This window comes from Hyperolius riggenbachi, chromosome 1 (genome assembly GCF_040937935.1).
Source record: "Hyperolius riggenbachi isolate aHypRig1 chromosome 1, aHypRig1.pri, whole genome shotgun sequence".
NCBI classification, from domain to species: Eukaryota; Metazoa; Chordata; class Amphibia; order Anura; family Hyperoliidae; genus Hyperolius; species Hyperolius riggenbachi.
The window spans coordinates 496,668,335-496,683,112 of NC_090646.1; the positions used below are offsets into that span (position 1 = coordinate 496,668,335).

Below are 14,778 nucleotides of genomic sequence, written 5' to 3' on the forward strand. Positions count from 1 at the left end.
TTGTTGGCTCTCGTAGTAGCCCCCCTATACCAAACTGCTCTCTCCTCCTCCGCTCCCGGACCTTTTGGCTAACCACGGCGCGGCTTGTCTCTTTCTGGCTCTGCTACACGACACGTATAGTTCAGTCCCTGAAGGCACAGATCTATAAGCCGCGGATGGATATTGAGTGATTTAACTAGAGTTGTTCTGCGCATATGCTGTGCGCGTGCGCAGTTATGAAGGTAGAACAACTTGATGGGAATTGAGAATCGACAGGACACCGGCTCGTCTCTGCAAGATGGCGATGGGAATGTCTCAGGAGCGGAGACAGTGATCTGCGGCCGGTAGAGGTGCGTGCACGGTGGCTGGAGGGTGGCCGCTGGACTTTGCTCCTATATATAGCAACAACTAGAGGGGCTGGGCAAAGTGCGAGCTGTAGGGAGCAGCTAGTCTGGCCTGAGTGAGGTTTTCTCCGCCTATCGCTGCCTGCAGCACCTGGCCTATTCTGCTAGAGTTCTTCCTGTTGTGCTGTGTACATATAAAGATGCATGGAACTACTACCTAGATCTCTATGTAAAGCTGTGTAGCTCTGGCCCGGGGAGAGGGACTGCTGAAAAGTCAGCATCAGCACTAGTTATTTCCAAATGCAGCTTACCTCTTTTATGCTTCTTTTTCATTCTAAAATCCAGAATTAAAGCTGGGTACTTTCTTCTTAAAGGAGCCATCAGGCAACGTAAAGTAAAATGAGTGGTACTTACTGGGGGCTTCCTCCAGCTCCAAGCTCCCAGGATGTCCCTAGCCGCAGCTCTCCCCGCAGCCGTTCGCCGCAGGCCCGTCCCGGTCCCCGGCGGCTGCGTGAGCGTCGTCGTCAATCACCGACACGTGGGCTGGAGCGGACTGCAGTAGTTCTGCGCTTGCGCAGTCCGCTCTGGCTCACGTGGCGGTGATTGACAACGCCGCTCACGCAAGCGCAGTACAGAGCGACCTGGAGGTTGCTCTGACGTCATCGTCGGGGACCGGGTCGGAGCTGTGTCGAACGGCTGCGGGGAGAGCTGCGGCGAGGGACATCCTGGGAGCTTGGAGCTGGAGGAAGCCCCCGGTAAGTACCACTCATTTTATTTTACGTTGCCTGATGACTCCTTTAAAGCACAATACTATTTGCAATGGCTTAGTACTCTCTCTTTGCTGTGCTGGAGTCCCAGATTCATATCTCAGCCAGGATACTATGACTATGTAGCGTGTGTGTTATCTTTGTGGGTTTTCTCTGGGTAGGTGGGCTTCCTCCCACATCCTGAAAACATATAGACTGGTAAATTGGCTTTTGCTCTCCCACAATTAGCCCCAGGCGGTGGTAGGTATGCAAGACTGTTAAGCTAGCCATACACTGGCCCGATTTGCGGCCGTTTCGACAGCAGATTCGATCACTGGGATCGAATCTGCTGCCAATCGTTCACGGTAAACGCACCCGCCGATCCGATTTCCTCCCGAAATCGGATCGGTCCGTCGATCGCGCTGTGCGGAAAAATACCGTTGATCCCGCTGGTAGGGAGCGCGTCGCTAGCGGCCGATCCGGTATACATTACCTGACGCTGGCTCCCGTGCATCTTCTCCGCGCTGCACCGCTCTGTTCCTGCTTCCATCCCAGCGTACATTAACTTCCTGTGTCACTGCAGTGACCAGGAAGTTCAAATAGAGGGCGCTCTATTTGAACTTCCTGGTCACGGAGTGACACAGTGTACGCTGGGATGCGGTGCGGGGTGCAGCGCGGAGAAGAGGACCCAGAGCCAGCTTTAGGTAATGTATACGGGGGGGGGGGACAGGCGGCAGGAACAGCTCAACAGATTGTGATCGGTTTCAGGCTGAAACCGATTCACAATCTGTTTGCAGTAAAGGCAGCCATACGATCCCTCTCTGATCAGATTCGATCGGATAGGGATCTGTCAGCTGGTCGATCTAATGGGAAATCGACCAGTGTATGGCTACCTTTTTACTACATTCACGTATGATACACACCCCCCACAGTCATCTGAACTGTGTGTGTCCTTGGAGGCAATTTTAAAGACTTTTTAATGTAAAATATACAGTGCTGCCCATAATTATTCATACCCCTGGCAAATTTTGACTTAAAGTTACTTTTTATTTGACCAGCAAGTAATTTTTTTGATGGGGAAATTACATAGGTGTCTCCCAAAACATAATAAGACGATGTACAAGAGGCATTATTGTGGAAAAAAAATCATTTCTCATCTTTTATTTACATTTGAGCAAAAAGTGGCCAGTCAAAAATTATTCATACCCTTCTTAAAGGGGAACTGAAGTAAGAGGTATACGGAGGCTGCCATATTTATTTCCTTTTAATCAATACCAGTTGCCTGGCAGCCATGCTGGTCTATTTCTATGCAGTAGTATCTGAATAACTCCAGAAACAAGCATGCAGCTAGTCTTGTCAGATCTGACTTTAAAGTCTGAAACACCTGATCTGCTGCATGCTTGTTCAGGGGCTATGGCTAACAGTATTAGAGTCAGAGGATCAGCAGGGCTGCCAGGCAACTGGTATTGCTTAAAAGGAAATAAACATGGCAGCCTCCATATACCTCTCTCTTCAGTTCCCCTTTAATTATCAGTGGAAAATCCTCTATAGGCTATTACTGCAATCAAATGCTTTCTATAATTGCAGACCAGCTTTTTGCATGTCTCCACAGGTATTTTTGCCCATTCATCTTTAGCTATGAGCTCCACATCTTTCAGGTTGGAGGGTCTTCTTGCCATCACCCTGATCTTTAGCTCCCTCCACTGATTCTCAATTGGATTTAAGTCAGGACTCTGGCAGGGCCTCTCTAAAACATTAATGTTGTCTGCAAACCATTTCTTCACCACTATTGCTGTGCGTATTGGGTCATTGTCATGCTGAAATGTCCACTGGTGCCCAAGGCCAAGTTTCTCTGCAGACTGCTTGATGTTGTTGAGAATCCTCATGTATTGCTCTTTATTCATGGTGACGTTTACTGTGATTAGGTTCCCTGGTCCGTTGGCTGAAAAAGACCCTCAACGCATTGGGCTCTATTCACAATCTTACCGCTAAATTACCACTGCATTTTTTCCACATTCACTAAAATTTTCTGCATGTTTTCCACATGCAGGTATATTGCGGGCAAAAAGTGTGGTAACAGGTGTAAACTGGCATTACTTGCGAACAAAGCACTTAAAGGATACCCGAGGTGACATGTGACATGATGAGATAGACATGGGTATGTACCGTGCCTAGCACACAAATAACTAGGCTGTTTTCCTTTTTTGCTTTCTCTGCCTGAAAGAGTTAAATATCAGGTATGTAAGTGGCTGACTCAGTCCTGACTCAGACAGGAAGTGACTACAGTGTGACCCTCACTGATAAGAAATTCCAACAATAAAACACTTTCCTAGTAGAAAATGGCTTCTGAGAGCAGAAAAGAGATAAAAAGGCTCAATAGTTCATAGATTAGCTCTGACATACTTCAATGAATGTGTAATTGAGCAAAAACAATACAACAATTCAAACTTAAAAAGTAGATTTAAACATAAAATAAAACTGGAATATCTTAGTCATGTTTAGGAGAAGGAAGATAGATACACTTGTTTACTTCATTAGTTTATTTTTGCCTTGGGTGTCCTTTAAGCCTCCAGACTCCATTTAAAGAGGAGCTGTCAGCCATACTATGCCAGGATAAACGCACACACATATAAGTAGATAAATACTAGCTCTACTTACATGACAGATGTATTGCACTGTCCACGATTTCATTTCAGTGAATTTTATAAAACAAAAATACGGAAATGCAGAGAATTCTGTTCCCTGGCAGGGGCCATCTTTATTCCCTCCAGCGAAGCCAATGCTGAGGTCATTTCCTCCCTTACCCCCCTTCCCTCCTACCTACAGCAATTGCCAGCGCTATATTACTGACACCCCTGCATCCATGAGAACCCCCCAGCCCTGCTACTATATCAGTAGTGATTCCCCCTGTATTTACCCTCAGCCCTGCAGCGTCCATCTCGTCTCCCAGCATAACAGCACTTAGCAGGGAAGAATATATGCAGCTCCAGCACCAGAGGAGAATCTGTGTGCTCTGCGTGTGTTCTTCCCCGCTGGGCTCTGTGGTGCTGCGGGCGGGGATGTTGCGGGGTGGAGGGATAATGCAGGGGGAGTCCCTTTGTAAATGGTGGCGGGGCCGGGGTCCCCATGGATGCGGAGATGCCCGCTGCCCCCCGAATAAAGTTACGGAGATGCCGACAGAGTGCAGGGAGGGGGCGGACAGTGCAGACGCGAGGCGGCCAATGAGAGAGGGACAGGCTTGAGTGACACAGGCTGCAGCCAATCAGGCTGAACTAGCTGTGTCTGGGCAGAAAAGCAAAGGAGAACTCCCTCCCGCCCCAGCCTGCACTGCATCTTCGGTTATGCGGCCTCTTGCTGCGGCCTTTAGAGATGGGGACATGAGGATTTATCTACAATTTAAAAAAAAAGTAAGATTTGTTTTTAAGTTAGGCATTGCCTTTTTAGTATCCATTTTATCTTTATTACCGATAGAAATAGGGAATAGATTTTTGTTTTTAAGCCTATCAGCGCTGCGCTGCGTAATATGTTGGCGCTTTATAAATACAACAAATAAATAATAAATAAATAACAGTTACTCTTTAAGCCAATGGGAAGCAAAATATATCACCTGCTACTTGTAGGTGATAAAAAAATCAGTACTTAAGGCAGAAATAATGCGCCCAGTTTTCATTGTGAATTTGGATCTTTTTTTTGTGGTTTACCTTTATGTGGAAAATTATTGTGAATAGAGCCCATTGGGTTTCCACCACCATTGGGGATGGTGTTCTTTGGGTTTAAGGCTTCTCCTTTTTACACCAAAAGAAGGAAACATCATTGAGGCCAAACAATTCAATTTCTGTTTCATCTGACCATAACACAGAAGACCAGAAGTCTTCTTCTTTGTCCAGATGAGCATTTTCAAAAGCCAAGCAAGCTTTTGTGTGCCTTACCTGGAGAAGTGGTAACCTCCTTGGTCTGCATCTGTCGAACCCAGCAGTGTCCAGTGTCCGTTGGATTGTCTGCCTTGAGACGTTGCTACCAGCAGAGCCCAGATTCGCCAGGATGGCCTTAGTGGTGATCCTTGGATTCTTTTTCACCTCAATACTTTGCACTGTAGCCACTGGAACTTGAAAACATTTAGAAATGGCTTTCTAGCCCTTTCCTGACTTGTGAGCAGCTACAATGCACAGCCGCAGGTCCTCACTGAGCTCCTTTGTCTTGAGGTGCGTACACACATGCGACTATAGTCGTTTGTAACGATCGTTCCCCGATCTTTACCAACGACGATCGTTACAAAAAACGAACCAACGACTATTAAGGCAAACGACGAGCGAGGCAAATCGCTACAAAACAAAGTTCTGTCTTGGCGGATTTTTACCACCGACGATCGTTAGCAAAAGTGGTACATCGTTGGAAACGATCGTTCGTACCAGGCTGGACATGCGTATTTCACTTTTTCTCCAAGGAACTTCACAATTTTATGCGCAGGCGCATAAGTGCTTTTACGTGGTGTAACGTTCGTTCTAACGATGTGATCGTTACACACTTTTTACAACTAACTTTACTTCGGTCGTTCTTTCGTCAATTAAAAGTTCGTTCGTCGTCCTCAACGAACGATCGTTGTCGCATGTGTGTACGTAGCATAAGCCATGACTGTCCAAAAACCAAATGCAGAGAGCTGCTGTTTTTCACCTGTTGAGTTGATTAAAACAGCTGTCCCCAATTAATCAGGGCAAATTGGATGCTTTAGAACAGCTTGGACTATTTGGAATGGTATAAAACTTTGGATTTTCCACAGACTGTGACAGTTTGTGAAAGTTATGAATAATTTTGGACTGGACACTTTTTGCTCAAATGTAAATAAAACCTGAGATTTTTTTCCCCCACAATAATGCCTCCTGCACATCGTCTTATTATCTTTTGGGAGACACCTATGTCATTTCCTGTCAAAAAAAAAAAAAATACTTGCTGGTTGTATAAAATAAACTTTGTCAAAATTTGCCAGGGGTATGAATAATTATGGACAGCACTGTATGTAGTGTGCGTGTATATCAAGCAACATCCAGACAGTTATTTTAACCCCATGCAGGGGGCGTAACTGGAAATCACTGGGCCCCCCTGTGAAACTTTGGTCGTCCCCCCCCCCCCCCTGCTTTCTGCACAGGTAAACTGAGAACCAATGTCATTTAATTGGCTAGTGCACACTTGAATGTGTTTTCCCTATGCAGATAAAAACAGACAGCAGTGAAGCACTGCATGCATTTTCTCTATCAATTACATTGGCTTCTGTGAAAAGCGTGCATTGTTTTACACATACAGACACACAGTGCAGAAAACGCACACTGAAAACAGGCTGATGAGTGTGCTCCCAGCCTGGGCTTATTACTCACTCTGTCCATCTTTGATGGAGCAGAACTTGCTCTGCAGACTTCTCAAGCATCACTACAGTAAAAAGCACTTGGGGAGGGGTAGAGAGGTTGGGTGCTGGGCGCTGTAGCCTGCATCATACTGAATAGGGCTGTCTACAAAACTTTGTACAATTCGTTATCAGTGGCTGAGCAGATGCAGTCATTAGAACAATTGTACCGAGAGCAGAAAGTTGTTTTTTTTTCTCTCTGTGCCCTTAGTTTTCAGTCACTCAGGACAGGGGGGAAAAATTCTCACCCCACGGGGCCCCCCTGCGGCCTCTATTTTAGCGATTTCATAGCATTTGCGATGGATGAGTCTCAATTTGGTGGATTCAAATGCACTGTGCTTCTGGGTATTTTTAGCGTTTTAAAATCCCATGCAAATTGCTTACATTTACGATTTATGCACGCTTTGCCTGTGCTCCTATACTTTGCATTGAAGTGAAAGTGCTCACAAAATGCTGCATGTTCTGCAATTGTGATTTTCAAAATGGCAATCTCTCTAGTGGGCTCACCTGCATACACTTTCATTAGCAAAGCATATTTAAAGCGCAGGCGATTCTGAAAACTTCAAAATTGCTCAAAAAATAGAGCTCTAGTGTGCCCCAGGCCTCAGGCTAGTTTTCCACTGTACCCAAATTGCAGAGATACGCAAAACCCTAAGACACTGGCAACTTAATGGAAACTGCAGGAACACGGTTCTATTAGAGCAAATGTGGCGCCTCCATAATTTTCCCTGTATTTGCATTTTGGGTTTAAGTTTATGTGAGCCCAGGAAACCTGAATACCCAAATGTGCTTCTAATTTTTTTATGCAATTTCCCTGTTTTTTTTCCCCCCTAAGAATCAGGAGCTAGTATACTTGACCCGGCAAGAAACCTCATAGAGACAATTCTCCAATCACAGCACCCTCTTAGGGCCTGGTGCGCACCAAAACTCGCTAGCAGATCCGCAAAATGCTAGCAAATTTTTAAACGCTTTTTTTTTTATTTTTATGAGGCGTTTTACGGATTGCTGCTGCGGATTTCAGTGTAGCATATTTCATATATTGTTACAGTACAGCTGTTACTGAACAGCTTCTGTAACAAAATAATAATAATAATAATCCGAACATTTGTATAGCGCTTTTCTCCTGTCGGACTCAAAGCGCTCAAGAGCTGCAGCCACTGGGACGCGCTCAGGAGGCCACCCTGCAGTGTTAGGGAGTCTTGCCTTGAACTCCTTACTGAATAGGTACTTGACCTAGCCAGGATTCGAACCCTGGTCTCCCATGTCAAAGGCGGAACCCTTAACCAGTACACTATCCAGCCACTACTGGATGAGCCTCACCCTGGGAGAACCACCTTCGTGATCATGGTGTCTCCCCTGCCAGGTAAGTATGCTCTGATCTGCCGTTTTTCAGAGCGGTTTGCGTTTTTCCTATACTTAACATTGAGGCAGAAACGCCTCCGCAATCCAAAAAAATGCCTCACCCCGGGAGGATTCGTTTCTTCAAAACGCCTCCCGCTGTGGTGTGCACACCCCCATTGAAATACATTACCCTAGCGTAAACGCACAAAAAGCCTCTCGGTGTGCCCCAGCCCCTACATCACAAAGCGTTGTGATTTGTCCAAATAGTGTGGGCGTAGTTTACGACAACCTATTGGAAACAGCAGTTAAAGAGGGTGCTGTCCACCCAATCACTGTATTCGATTTTCCTATGGGGTTTCCTGCTGGGTCCCCTATAGTAGACTGAAGCCAAGAATCACTGCTGCAGATGATTATAGCACTATATAAACACATAACAAAAACAAAATACACCACTTGTCTGTAACTGATCGGTTTTTTTTTTTTTTTTTTTTTTTTTTTTTTTAGCTCTATAGCACCAACACTGCAGAGCACTTCAAAGCAGCAGGGTCAGCCATACTATGCCAGGAAAAAAACACATATATAGGTAGATAACTACTTGTTCTACTTATGTAACAAATGTATTACACTGTCCATGTTATGATTGCAGTGAATTATATGTAGTAAATAAAGAGAATTCTGCTCCTGGCATTTACCATTTTGATTCCCTCGGACTGAAGCCAATCCTGATGTAATTTCCTCCCTTACTTTTTTTTTCTCCTAGACTCTGCACCTTCATATCTGGCTTGCTTTGTAAACACGAGAGCACAGCTGCATAGATTGTATTTCTCAGTAGCACTGAACTGCCCTCAGCCAATCAGTGAGGAGCATGAATGTGGGAGGGGAAATGACAAGCTTCCTTCTCGACGGCAATGATTTATTACAGCAGCAACATTTCTGAATAGATTGGAGTGCATGCAATGCAGGGTGAGATTCCAGGCTGCACAATTAACACCATACAGTAGGTAAATAGAATTTTATTTTGTGGCTGACAATCCCTATGCCCATGTGGCACATAGATTACAGTCAATCAATTACAGATACTCCTGAACTCAACTCCTTCTATTCATTAAATAATCTGTTTAACTGGAGGTGTGGTGTATCATCTTCATCTTATGAGTTTAAACAAAATTCCTCTAAATTTTGTAATGTTTGCCCTGCCTGTAAGAGCTCCTTACATGTTAGCTATTAGTTTGAGTGAACTGCTATGTCTTTATTTCGATTGACAGTTTATAGAGTACACAAGACAATTCCTTCTTGACCATACTGTACAGTGGTGTGAAAAACTATTTGCCCCCTTCTTGATTTCTTATTCTTTTGCACGTTTGTCACACTTAAATGTTTCTGCTCATCAAAAACCGTTAACTATTAGTCAAAGATAACATAATTGAACACAAAATGCAGTTTTAAATGATGGTTTTTATTATTTAGTGAGAAAAAAAACTCAAAACCTACATGGCCCTGTGTGAAAAAGAAATTGCCCCCTGAACCTAATAACTGGTTGGGCCACCCTTAGCAGCAATAACTGCAATCAAGTGTTTGCGATAACTTGTAACAAGTCTTTTACAGCGCTCTGGAGGAATTTTGGCCCACTCATCTTTGCAGAATTGTTGTAATTCAGCTTTATTTGAGGGTTTTCTAGCATGAACCGCCTTTTTAAGGTCATGCCACAACATCTCAATAGGATTCAGGTCAGGACTTTGACTAGGCCACTCCAAAGTCTTCATTTTGTTTTTCTTCAGCCATTCAGAGGTGGATTTGCTGGTGTGTTTTGGGTCATTGTCCTGCTGCAGCACCCAACATCGCTTCAGCTTGAGTTGACGAACAGATGGCTGGACATTCTCCTTCAGGATTTTTTGGTAGACAGTAGAATTCATGGTTCCATCTATCACAGCAAGCCTTCCAGGTCCTGAAGCAGCAAAACAACCCCAGACCATCACACTTCACCACCATATTTTACTGTTGGTATGATGTTCTTTTGCTGAAATGCTGTGTTACTTCTACGCCAGATGTAATGGGACACGCACCTTCCAAAAAGTTCAACTTTTGTCTCGTCGGTCCACAAGGTATTTTCCAAAAAGTCTTGGCAATCATTGAGATGTTTTTTTAGCAAAATTGAGACGAGTCTTAATGTTATTTTTGCTTAAAAGTGGTTTGCGCCTTGGATAGCTGCCATGCAGGCCGTTTTTGCCCAGTCTCTTTCTTATGGTGGAGTCGTGAACACTGACCTTAATTGAGGCAAGTGAGGCCTGCAGCTCTTTAGATGTTGTCCTGGGGTCTTTTGCGGCCTCTTGGATGAGTTTTCTCTGCGCTCTTGGGGTAATTTTGGTCGGCTGGCCACTCCTCCTGGGAAGGTTCTTCACTGTTCCATGTTTTTGCCATTTGTGGATAATGGCTCTCACTGTGGTTCGCTGGAGTCCCAAAGCTTTAGAAATGGCTTTATAACATATACCAGACTGATAGATCTCAATTACAGTAGTTTTGTTCTCATTTGTTCCTGAATTTCTTTGGATCTTGGCATGATGTCCAGCTTTTGAGGTTCTTTTGGTCTACTTCTCTGTGTCAGATATCTCCTATTTAAGTGATTTCTTGATTGAAACAGGTGTGGCAGTAATTAGGCCTGGGGCTGACTACAGAAATTGAACTCAGGTGTGATAAACCACAGTTACCGTATTTTTCGGACTATAAGACGCTCCGGACTATAAGACGCACCTAGGTTTAGAGGGCAAAAACCAGGAAAAAAAATACTACTAAACCTACTTGCGTCCATAGTGCAGAAGTGTCTTATGGACCCCTTCCCATGTCTCTATCTAAGTAACTCTGCCCAGCTACACTAACCATAGCTGCCCCCACCAAATACACACTACACTACACTAACCCTGATGCCTCCCCCCTTCAGCTACACTGTACTACACAAACCCCCTCCCCTTCTCCCCTCCCCCACCAGCTACATTAACTAACCAGTACAAGAATATTGCAGATCTCACCAGTCTGGGTGACAGCAGCTTCTTCCAAAAGTAGCTGGGTCCAGTGTGGGTATCCAGGCTGGTAAATGCTAAGGAGGTCCGCAGCGGGCTCAAGCAGCCGGTGTTCCAACATTTTAACATACATTGACCGGCATAGCAGCAGCCGCGGTAATGGCTGGCTTTGATGTTCTCGCCCTGCATCAGCGCAATCTTAAGTTTCTTAGGGCATAGCAGGAGCCGATGTGATCACCTGCGTGACTGAGGTTTTTCTGTCCATTCATCAGCGTGATCCAAAGTTTGCTAGCTGCATACCAGGAGCCGCTGTGATGACCGGTGTGGCTTCCATGACATTCTTTTCCTCCATTTGTCCGTGCATCTGCCCTGCAGAGTTTCCTAGTTGCCGCTGTGATGATCGCCGTGACTTTGTCCCTTCATCAGCAGATTCTGGCACGGACATACCATAGATCTTCAGCCGCTATAACGGCAATGTCCTCAGAGGCTTCCGTACTGCTTTTACTGGCGCCCTCTCATGACCTGCCACGCACGTGCGCCGGGGACATGGAGTAACACCCAATAAACAAAGCAGTACGGAAGCCTCTGAGGATATTGCCGTTATAGCGGCTGAAGATCTATGGTATGTCCGTGCCAGAATCAGCTGATGAAGGGACAAAGTCACGACGATTATCACAGCGGCAACTAGGAAACTCTGGATCGCGCTAAAGCAGGGCAGATGCGCGGACAAATGGAGGGAAAGAATGTCATGGAAGCCACACCGGTCATCACAGCAGCTCCTGGTATGCAGCTAGCAAACTTTGGATCGCGCTGATGAAGGGACAGAAAACCATCAGTCACACGGTGATCACAGCGGCTCCTGCTATGCCCCTAGGAAACTTAAGATTGCACTGATGCAGGGACTGAACATCAAAGCCAGTCATTACCGCGGCTGCTGCTATGCCGCTCAGAGACACCACTGCGGACCTCATTAGGGTTAATTACAGCTCACAAAAGACAAGCGGCAGAATAGGTAAAACTGCTACATTCGGACTATAAGACGCAGTAACTTTTTCTCCCTACTTTTGGGGAGAAAAAGTGCGTCTTATAGTCCGAAAAATACGGTAAGTTATTTTTTAACAAGGGGGGGGCAATCACTTTTTCACACAGGGCCATGTAGGTTTTGAGTTTTTTTTTTCTCACTAAATAATAAAAACCATCATTTAAAACTGCATTTTGTGTTCAATTATGGTATCTTTGACTAATAGATAACGGTTTTTGATGAGCAGAAACATTTAAGTGTGACAAACATGCAAAAGAATAAGAAATCAGGAAGGGGGCACATAGTTTTTCACACCACTGTATATGAATTGTCACAGGCTGCTAGAAGACTGTTGACCATGTTCCTAAATTATTTTAACTGGCGAAAGTCACTATAGGCCTTTCGTTAAATATTCCTATAAGGCTAGGTTCACAGTGGGCATTGCTTTCCCTGTAAAAGCAGCAACAGAGCAGGATAGTTGCGCTGCACGTTATCTGTGCATTGCGTCGCATACTGTGAAACATACAGTCAATGAAAAGTATGCTTCACTGTTCACACATGCATTTTGTGGTAATGTGTTACATCCAGTGTGTTGCAAGGCTGCACGCCATTAAAGCAGACCTGAACTCAGGACTTCTTCTTTTCTCTAAATGACATGCAACAGCATAATAACCTTTAACCTCCCTAGCGGTATGAATGAGTCTGACTGGTCCCAACAAAAAATAGCTGGAATCGGTAAGGACAAGCCAAGCTCGTCCAGTAATTACTGGGATCCCCGGCGGCACCTCGTGGCTTCCCTGTGCGCATATTCCTGTCTTTGCGGTGATCTCTTCCTCCGTTGCTTCCTGTCCCCCGCTGTGCCTCTCTCATGACGCTACGTGAGCCCCCTGGTGTCGGGCATACACCCTGTCATCACATCAGGTGGCAAATTCAATTTTTTTTATGTATTGGATTCAATACAAACATCTGTATTGTATCCAATATAGTAAATTCTAAGTGTTAAAAGGAAAAAAAAAAAAAAATATGGGTAGAGAATTACACAAATAATAAAAAATAATAATAAAGTTTAATTTATACTGAACGCATGTTTGTGGACAGCTTGCAAGACCATAACTTGCAAGGGGTATGCAAAAAATGTTTACAATATAAAGAAACACTTTAAAAAAATTGTATGGTTTAACGCCGGGGAGGTTAAAGAAAAATATTTCTTTGCTACAGCTGATACAAATCCTGCAATAAATCTGCAGTGTGTCTGCTTCCGACCTACTCTACTGCGCCTGCGCGAGTGCCGCTGTCAATCAAGTCCATGTTGTCCACTGTGCAGATGCAGTAGTTCTGTGCCTGCACAGTATGCTGTGGACAAGGTGGACTTGATTGACAGTGGCGTTTCACGCAGGTGCAATAAGGACGACCTCAAGGTCGGCCTCTGCACCAGCGGGACCCTGGGCCAGTGGCTGCGAGTGAAGATGCTGGGTGGGAATGTTGCAAGGGCTGGAGGAAGCCCCGAGTAAGTATATCATGGGGCAGCACAATTTGCTTTGTTTCCTTTAAGGAAAAGTCGCCTTACAGAAACACCTAGGGCTGTGGAGTCGGAGCAGTTTTGGGTACCTGGAGTTGGAGTCGGTGGTTTCATAAACTGAGGAGTCTGATTTTTGTACCGACTCCACAGCCCTGGACACATTACTGACTAGTGCTAAGGAAAGATGAGGCAAATAATTTGCTTGCACTCAAATTTAATGTAACTCTATTTTTTTATGGTGGTGGTGGGGGGGGGGGGGGGGGGGGTGTTCAGTGTGTTTTAATGTGTTTTAAACTACTTACAGTCTATACAGTACTGTGTCAGGTAACAAAATACCGTATGTAATAAAAACATTACTGTATATTTTGTACGTGATGGCAATGTTGTTTCTGTATATGAAACATTGTAACTTGTCGTTTGTATATAGGGCACTATCTGTACTGCTTTTCTGCTGTTTAAAGAGTCTGTATTCTCTTTTTGCTTTTGTGTCAATTGTGGGCACTCATTGAAGTATGAGAGTAATGAGAAGCATTTTGATACCGAGCATGTGACTGTAAGCACTACTAATCCTAACCACAGCAGCTTAAAGGGATACTGTAAGGGGGGGTCGGGGGAAAATGAGTTGAACTTACCTGGGGCTTCTAATGGTCCCCCGCAGGCATCCTGTGCCCGCGCAGCCACTCACCGATGCTCCGGCCCCGCCTCTGGTTCACTTCTGAATTTCAGACTTTAAAGTCTGAAAACCACTGCGCTTGCGTTGCCGTGTCCTTGCCCCCCCCCCCTGATGTCACCAGGAACGTACGGCGCAGGCACAGACCATACTGGGCATGCGCAGTACGCTCCTGGTGACATCAGCGGCAGTGAGGACACAGCAACGCAGGCGCAGTGGTTTTCAGACTTTAAAGTCTGAAATTCCATGAGTGAACCAGAGGCGGGGCCGGAGCATCGGTGAGTGGCTGCGCGGGCACAGGATGTCTGTGTGGGACCATTAGAAGCCCCGGGTAACTTTAACTCATTTTCCCCCGCCCCCCCCCCCCCCACTCCCCCTACAGTATCCCTTTAAGGGAAATTAAGGGAAAATAAATAAAAGCAGTTTAACTTACCTGGGGCTTCTTGCAGCCCCCGCATTCATCCTCTGCCTACGGCATCCTTCCAAGATCCTCCGGCCAGCAACAGTGACCCCCTCAATGCTGGGTAGCCACACGGCTCCTCATCACGTCCCTGTGCACAGCAGCGTTCTCCGCATGCGCCATACAGGGAAATCGCTACTGCGCATGTGCAGAACACTCCCGGCCCTATGCGCAGTTGCCTCCAACTGGCCATGACTGACCAGCTTTCAGGGATCGCCGCTGCTTCCTGGAGGGTCGAAGAAGAATGGGGTGGGCAAAAGATGGCACCAGAGTGCGTGGATTCCCGTCT

At 45.5% G+C, this 14,778-nt stretch overlaps 1 protein-coding gene across 5 annotated transcripts in view; it reads left to right on the forward strand.

Moving 5' to 3' along the window:
* The first annotated feature begins 220 nt into the window (after nucleotides 1–220).
* The window catches only part of DGCR8 (DGCR8 microprocessor complex subunit), a 60,754-nt gene continuing 46,196 nt past the window's right edge, over nucleotides 221–14,778 (forward strand). Inside the window, exons 1-3 of one of the 5 annotated variants that reach the window (XM_068243401.1) lie at nucleotides 221–329; nucleotides 8,310–8,388; nucleotides 8,566–8,806. The gene's annotated coding sequence lies outside the window, so the exon portion shown is untranslated. The remainder of the gene's footprint in view (nucleotides 330–8,309; nucleotides 8,389–8,565; nucleotides 8,807–14,778) is intronic. The other 4 variants (XM_068243403.1, XM_068243399.1, XM_068243400.1 and 1 more) reach the window with 4 other exon arrangements.